The 8921-nt window shown below is 35.7% G+C and overlaps 1 protein-coding gene across 1 annotated transcript in view; it reads left to right on the forward strand.

Annotated features, from left to right (window-relative positions):
- The window catches only part of Diaph2 (diaphanous related formin 2), a 555303-nt gene that overhangs the window by 545014 nt on the left and 1368 nt on the right, over positions 1-8921 (forward strand). The gene's annotated exons all lie outside the window — the stretch shown is intronic.

The following is an 8921-nucleotide window of genomic DNA, read 5'->3' on the forward strand; positions in this document are numbered from 1 at the left end:
ATATGTAGTGGGTATTTATAAAGGATGCACCAGTGTGCACTCTCCAATTAAAATGCTCAGAAAAATACTGAGGCCCGGGAGATGACTCAGAGGGTTAAAATGCTCATATGGCTCTTAAAAGTAAAGAAAATATTATATGCTACACTACAGTGTCAAAAATTCAATTTTCAATCCCCAATCAATTTTCAGTCCTACCTCCATGTGAGCCAAGTGTGATCCCCAGAACCAACTTAAAGATCCAGGGTCAGATAGCTAGAGTATGCATTAGAGGGACAGAAATAACAGAGACCCTGCCTAAACAAGGTGGAATGTGAGAAGCTACAATGGAACATTGCCCTGTGACCTCTACAAGTGTGCTGTGTCATGTGCATGACAACCCTACCCCACTGCTGCACACACTTATTTTAATAATTAATTTATTAAAAAAATAGAAATTTTCATATACACATGAACTTCCTGCATTTGAACGATAAATATCAAGTAAGTTGCTATGCAAAACTATGGAGTGAGAAGGAATATATGCTAATAAAAACAGTGAAGTTATTAATTGTCTTTCGGCAGTTGCACAGGAACTTGGTGGGAAAGGTGATTCATTATAGAATCTGAAAAGCAAGAGAAGAACAGTACAATTTGAAAGTTAGATTGACAGCTGATGAATTGTCCACTTACTCCTTGCATGCCAACCATCAGCAATTAAGAATTCCAGTCCCTTCATTCACAACATGTTTATATACCTGGCAATGGACTACTTTTACTGCTGAATATGGGCATTTGTTACAGCTGCCTGGGTATACTCTCAGAATGGCAGGTTTTGCAAAGTAATTTCCACTCCACACTCAGCTGTACCTGTGCTAGACACCAAGAAACATGCAAAGAAATTTTTTGGATAACTATTAAATTGAAGCTATCACTTCCAAAAATACTACCTTGTAAATGGCAGTCTTCGGATTACAAAATGATTCATCTCTTAACCTGTTTAAACTAGCAAAGGAACACAAAGTCTGCATAGCAAAGCATAAAGGACTGCCTATGAACTCTTGCCTCAATGAAGGAGCTGAAGCAAACACTTCTGGTATATATGAGCACCAATTTATTATTGTAGTTTACATCAGTGTATAAAGATGGGAAAGGAAGAATTTGCTTGTGTGTGTGTATATGTGTGTGTGTACATGTATATATGTATATATATATATATATATATATGTATATGTATATGTATATATATATGACTGCTGCTTCATACCTGTCTCACCCTTGGCTCTACACTGAAATGGGAAGCATCACAATTGAAAGTAGCCTTATATTGAATGCTGATATTCTCACTTATTTTCCATTATGGTGAAGCCCATTTTATTTGACCGACCCTTGCAAAGGTCCTTCAACACCTCAGAAGCAAATTTGAAGATCCATATAGTATTTACATTGGCAGCATGTGCTCTAGAGCAGGGATGGACAACCTTTCTCTATAAAGAGCTGACCGGTAAATATTTTAAGTTTCCCAAGCCCCAAAGTCTATGTCACAACTAAATTCTGTTCATATAGCACCAAAAGGTGCCATAAATGATATCAGCATTATGAATGAGAGTGGCTGTGTTCTTTCTATAAGATGGTGGGGATTGAAAATTGAATTTCTGACATTGTTGTGTAGCATAGGATATTCTTCTTTACTTTTAGAAGCCATTCAAGGCATGAAAACTATCCTTAGCATAGAGGTTGTAACAAACTAGAGTCAAGTTGCTAGTAACTATCAGCTAGGGTTCATCCTTACTGGAGGCATTTGTGTTCTTTTGTTGGTTCTCTGTCTGGCCATTCCCAGTTCCATGAACCAGAGAAAATTCATTTATCTATCTTTGCTTCAGTTTCTTTGCCTGGAAAACAAAGTGGGATCTAATTTTAATTGGGTTTATACTATGTGGCCTATACTAGGCTATCGGTAAATGCTAGATGTTATCAATATTCCTACCTCGAAAAAATATCTTTGCCTTATCTTATCTGAAAGACTTACTTTCATTGCTTTTCTTTTCACCACTGTTTCATGCCCTTAGTAAATGATTGATTCTGATAAAACACACAAAGTATTTCAAAGGTCTCTTTGAAATATTAATTATTTAAAATATTGGATGTGAGATATTTTACCAGCGGCATCAACAATGTTTTGCCTGGTAAAAATTAACATTCAGGTTTATTGGGTGTTTGTTTATTTATAGAACACATAATTTTCAGCTACCAATATTCTAGCATATAGGTAACTGAAGAGAAAATGAGTAAGCATAAACATTATTTTTTAACTACCATTTCCTATTAAGCTCTCTTTCCTCAGGCAAGCTGCCAGAAATGTGCCTGTGGCCAAAAAGTTCCTACATAGACAGTCTACTGTTAGAAATCCATTCATTTGTGTTAACAAGCTTCTCTTTAAGATGCAAATACATCAAGCACTTTTAATTCTCCAACTCAATTTCCCTGATAAACTCCTATATAGCACACATGTAAGTAGCAGGGGCAAAATCAACTAAGTGTTCCTTATCATTGGTTCAGAATAGAATATCCAATTACCTTATGACGTCATCCACCCCCTCAATGTATATGCTTTGACTCTAAGTACCTAAAACAGTTCCCTTAAGTTGAAATTATCTCAAAAGAGTATTATGCCCTTTGATGTTTATGTGAACTCTCTGGTTTACTTCATTGGTGAAAACTCATTAATTATGTTTTGACAATGAGATAAGGTAACAAAATGAGTATAAGTATTCTTTGTGGAATATTGTACCCCCTACCCCCTCCCATACTTGTAATTTTAAATACAGGAGTTTAATTCTGTAAACAGCCAGAACCTGGAAATGCAATGTTTTTCTATTTTCTCTAGCAAATGTTATTCACTGTATAGTCTAATCATCGACCTGCCCCAGCTTAGCTCAGGGTTGCTAGTGGTTCCTTCTAAGCTCCAGTGATTGCAAGTTTTTCAAATCCTTTTGAACAGGAACATCTGCCTTTGTCGCTTCTCTTAGAACACTGTGCTTTCTATCTATACGTGCTTTTAATCTCTTTGGAATAATATCTTGATTCCTTTTACCACAGTTTCTGACTATAAATCACTTCATAAACCATTATCTTAGGGAACATCTGCTAGTTTTTCCAAATCACAGTTAACTTTTTTCTAATTAAACCACAAACAAGAAAAATCCTGCCATCAGTTAGTTGCTTTCTAGGTGCTATGGACTCCAATACATGTCGTTCAGGATTCTTTTACATCTGTGAAGTCAATTTGATTTCTCTTATTTCTGACTCACTTGTGGTGCTGCTCTTAGGCTTAGCCGGAGATATGAGTGTTTGCAGCACGGTGTACTGTTTTCACCATATTGCAGGGGCCTTTCTTGGTCTTTATTCCCTCCTGTTGTTCCAAGTTAAACTGTGAGAGCTATTTATCAGCCCAGGGCCTTCATTTTTTTTTTCTGGATTCCTGAGAAAAGATTTTGTTTGCTTCTTTGATAAGTGAGCAGTTTTCTAATTCTGTGTCATGTGCAAATCCATACATCATGCACATGTTCTTAATCTGGACTATGATAGATTATGTGAAAAAGATTCAATCTAACACTGCTTTTTCTTGTGCTCCACTTGTCACTGCCTTCTTATGCAGTCAGCTTCCTTTCTACTGCTGATGATCTTGCTCACAAAACCAATTTGACTTTTCTACATAGGCTTTTACCTAAGATGTCCAAATGGACCAGCAATCTTGACCCAGGCTTACATGCAGAACAATATATGCCAATGTGGATTCAATTCTATTCTTTTTTCACAATTGATTTCTCTCCCATGATGGTCTTTTTTGTAGACTGCTCTGAGGCTGGTCTTGAATGTCACCTTCAGCACACTACTTTCCTCCTGAAGATCTAAACATGGTTGTTGTTTTTTTTTTTTTTAGAGTTTCTTGAAGCCCTTTGTATCTGCTACCTTTGATAGTCTAAACCCATTTAGATCTGTTCTCTGATCATTTCTATCTCATTGTAACTGTGGGTCCTTCATGTCTTTTTCTCCTCGTGGCTTATCATGCTAGCCATACTTACTCTCTCTCAAGTGACTATGCTGATTCAAAATGACCTCCACCCTTTTCCTCATTGAGAACTGTATGGGCTGGGAGTAGGGATGGAGTTCAATGGTAGAGTGCTTGCTCAATAAGCACAAAGTCTGGGTTTCAAGCCCCAAACCATAAAAATATATAAGAAGAAAGGGCTTGAGAGATGGCTCAGCAGGTAAGAGCACTGGCTGCTCTTCCAGAGGACCTGAATTTGATCACTAGCACCCACATAGTGATTCACAACAATCTGTAAGTCCAGTTCCAGGGAATCCAATGCCCTCTTTTGGCCTCTACATTCACCAGACACACATATGATACACAGACATACATACAGGCAAAACACACATACTAAAAACACCCATAGTAAAAATAAATACTAAAACACACTTGTAAAACATATAATAACAACAGTCAAAACTAATAACAAGTGGTAGAAATCAGAAGTTTCCCCAGGTGGCAGAGATAAGAAAGAGATGGTGATTATGTCTTTGGATGGTGGTGGTTCCATTGTATATATCAATCTGTTGAAACACCTCAAACTGTATGCCTGAGATCTTTAAGTTTCATTATTTGTAATTTTGTATACTTGCATCATATACAGAAAGAGAATGGCAACACACAGACATGCATTGAGTAACAGTCTAAATCTGGCTGTCTTTAAAAAAGGTATAATTGTTGATGGCTTGGTTCTATTTCTCTTTCACTTACATGTAACTACAATACCTAAATTACTACAGAAATTTAATGGTTTTGGAGGTGTGATTTAAGCCCTACGGATTCATAACTTCTATCCCTGTTTGTCTAGTTCGTAGAAACATAGTTGAATTTTTGAAATTAATATATACAAATACTATCTCATATAGACGGGCCCTACCCTCAGTAAGAAACAACTGTTTCTTTGAGGTCACTTATCACTAGTTTAGATTGACTTTCTTCAGTTTTGACAGAGCTCTTCAGTTATAAATGGAAAATTTGAGGAAACTATAATGAAGCCATTATGCTCAGGTTTTTACGATTTTAGGAAATAACATCCTTAATCTGAACCTCTCCCAGACTGGAAACTTTTGAAAATATCTGGATTTTAGATTAGGTATCCTCAACTGACAAAATATACATAAATATTATAAAATCCAACAGACTGTGAAAACTAACAACACCTGTTGCCAAGCATTTAAGATAAAGTACATTGAACTCATATTATGTTTAGATTAGTAATTCTCAATCCTAGTGAACTACAGTGCCATCTTCAATAATAGAAGTGCCCATACACTATTTAGTTAATAGATAAATAAGGAATATTTGAATTAACAATGTTTGATACAGAATGAAAGCAAAGAATCATAAACAGTAAAGCAACAACATTAATGGAAGACATATAACTCAGAGGTCAGACATTCAACTGTTACACATAGTATAGTAAGCAATATGAGTTATATGTTCTCATTTTCTTACAATTTTCTTAGCTCTTCAAATTCCACAGAGGGGTACAAAGGTGTTGCAAGGTGAATGGTATATATACAGTGGCTTTATAGCACTCCAGAGGAGCCCTAAGTTTAGGAATCCCTAATCTATTACAATGAACTCAGTGCAAAGCTATGTAGCATTTGCCCTGGAGAAACATTTAACTTATTTTTAAAGCAGACAAACCAATCATTCACCTTAGATAGAAGCTCTGTGTCATGTAAGAGTATTGCTATAAAAATAGACTTTTAAAACATTTAGAAATTATGAGAAGCCCATAGAGAGTTCTCTTACATCAGTATGTGCTAGCCATCAGGGAATAGTTTTGCACAAAAGCATAGCAGAGAATATTCATTTACCTAGTGTTTATTTTAATCCATAGCCTCTCCAAACCCTTTTGGGGAAATAAGTCAATACCATGTAGGTTAACTTTAATGCTGAAAACTGAGCTTCACCATCTACTGAATGATAATTCTCATGGGAAACATGAGGCAGAAAGTGTCACCCATACCTTTCCTTTCATCAGATGATAAAGCGCTCACAGAGGCCTGAAACTGTATGCAGCCTGCCCAGCTCCTCAGTGTTCTTGGTGACTAATTGTGTGACAAGAGATTATAAAGTGAACTGTGGATTGTTACTTCTTAGCCATCCCCACATATAACCATTTCAGTGGCTAAAAAGCATTGCAAAATTACCTCGTGATATCCTTTACTCGGCAAAATAAGTATTGTAAATTTTAAAAAAGCAGCTTTTCTGTGTTTAATATTCTTCTTTTACAATAGAAAATAAACACATTTTCCCATTGGGTTAACTTCATACACAATAAAAAGTCACTCAAGACTAATTACATATTAATATGAATTCATAGTTATACGAACTTGGAAATTTGAAGTGAACTGTCATTCTCACACAATTCAATCACAAACCAAATTTCACTGAAATTCATTCAAAATGTAATGTAATATTTTTCCAGTGACCGTAGTGGTTTTCAATTTGTTTCGGAAGAAATGAAGATTGGTCCTGTGATTATATTTATAAAACTTAAATCTGTGAAGGTTAGACATTCTATGAAAACCACTCAGGTCCTTTTAAAGTTAGCATGGAGCAGATGAAAATGTAATGGGCTGAAGAAATGTCATTCTTCTCTTTGATAAGTGTAAGATGTTTATAAAAATCTGTTCTTGCTGTTCCTGTTGTGGTTTTAGAAGCACCATATAGTATATGTGTTGTCAACAGAAACAGTCTCACCCCCAGGGCTTGAGTGCTGGGTAATGAGAGAAAAAACTTCAATGGTTATAATGTTTTATGACGTAGATAAATATAGCATAAATAGATAAACAATAGTTCCATGTTTTTGGGTTTGGTTTTAGTTTTTGTTTTTTTTAAATAGGGATTCTCTGTGTAACCCTGGCTGTTCTGAAAATCACTCTTTGAGGTTAGCCCCAAATTCAGAGAGCCACCTGCCTCTACCTCCGTGGTACTGAGGCTAAAGCCATGTACCACTGCCACCCGGCCATGACTGTAAATCTTAAGAAAGGTAAACATCTGGGAAAATATTTAAATATGCCGGAGTGAGGAAAGGAATGATGACAAAAAATGTGCTATATCATAATAGTTCAAAAAACTCTAAGGAACAGAATGGATCTTTGCCATCTTTATGTTTGTATTCCACATTTTTACTCTAACCAAAAGATTTTTAATGAACCACTATCCATCACGCTATATTATAAACTTTCATATTTTCATTTAATTTATAGAAACCATAAATAAATGCCATGTTGCACACTATTCTGTGCACTTGTCTGCACATGCTCTTTTATACAGTCTGTAAAAGTACTATTTTCACAAGACCACGTGAAATCCACTTGCATTGTTACCCTCTCACTGTTCTTTAGCTGTGAACATTTCTTCTCCATCATTTCTTCTCCATCATTTCATACTTCTTTTCATGACTTCTGGTTAAATATTGCAGTTCAGAGGTTGAGGAGAACACTTAGTGGATACAAGTATTTACTGTGAAAGTGAAAGCAAGAGGACCCAAATTTGAATGCCCAGAACTCATCTCAAAGCCATCCATAATCAATTATGTGCCTAGAATTCCAACACTCCTATAGTGGGGTGGGAGGCAGAGGTAGGCAAATCACCTGAGGCTCTATTACTGGAAGACCAGTGTTAAGTAGGCCCAATGGAGACACACACAAGAAGAAAGAGAATTTGTCTCCAGCAAGGGAGAAAGTGAACACTGACACTCTGAGGTTCTTATCTGGCTTCAATATAGGCTATGTTCTTAGACATTTCTCCACTTCCTGTTTTGTCACTATGCTTTTTGGCAGGCCTCTCTAAAACTCCAGTTTGATCAAGTAACATGGCTTCCTATTGCTTTTAATTGACTGCTCAATATGGTGATCACAAGCCACATGTGCTATTGAACACCTGAATTCCAGCTAATCAGAACTAAAGTGCACAAAAGAAAATATGCACTAGATCTCTAAGACTTGGTCTCATAAAATATGTCAAATATCTCATTTCTAAATATACTTTCTTTAATCTGAATGATTTAGTTTCATACTTTGGTCCCTTTACTTATCATTTGATGTTTAAGTTTCCTTATTCATACCTGGAAAGATATGATAAATTTCAAATTTAAAACATCTAATACATAAAATTTAATTATTCTAGTCACATTCCATCTATACTATTACTTTGTTATCCTTTTTTTTTGTAGATACTGGGTGATGATTCAAATATGACACTGATCTTAATATTTATAAAACATAGTCCCTCTTTCTCTATTTAATGCTCTCTCTGCTACATTTTCAGCAGATATTGGTTTGGGGCATCTCTGTGTTTCCTTTCCATTTGTATTCAATATCCTGTCTTAGATAGCTTATTTTAAAAAGGATAAATAATTACAACATTGAAGAAGTTTCAAATCAAATGAAAAGCATAGTGATTTTAGCTTGTTCTTATGCTACAAGAGAAATTTTCATGTAATATGATAGTGCCTCTTAAAGCAAAATAGGATTTGAATTTAACCTTAGACTAGAATGGGAGATAGCATCTTCTTCCTTAACTTCCATCCTTTTCTTATCCTCCCTACTTGCAAATACCCCATACTCTAGACCCATCGAGTTACTTCATAGGAGCTACCTCGTTAGGGTTCTTTTCATCAGATAGGAAATGTGGCATGAGAAGACTCAGGTCCCTGTGGATTATATACAGCACAGTAACTTTCCTGTCAACAGACACACTATTATAAATACTGTTAGGAATATCAGCAATGTGCTTGATGCCCAGAGTTGTCAAAGGTAAGAAGAGTATAGTGTAATGTCTTGAATGTTGTTCCTGTTAGGAAATTCCATGAACATTATTTGAGTACTTTCCATTC

Source organism: Mastomys coucha, chromosome X (genome assembly GCF_008632895.1).
Source record: "Mastomys coucha isolate ucsf_1 chromosome X, UCSF_Mcou_1, whole genome shotgun sequence".
NCBI lineage: Eukaryota > Metazoa > Chordata > Mammalia > Rodentia > Muridae > Mastomys > Mastomys coucha.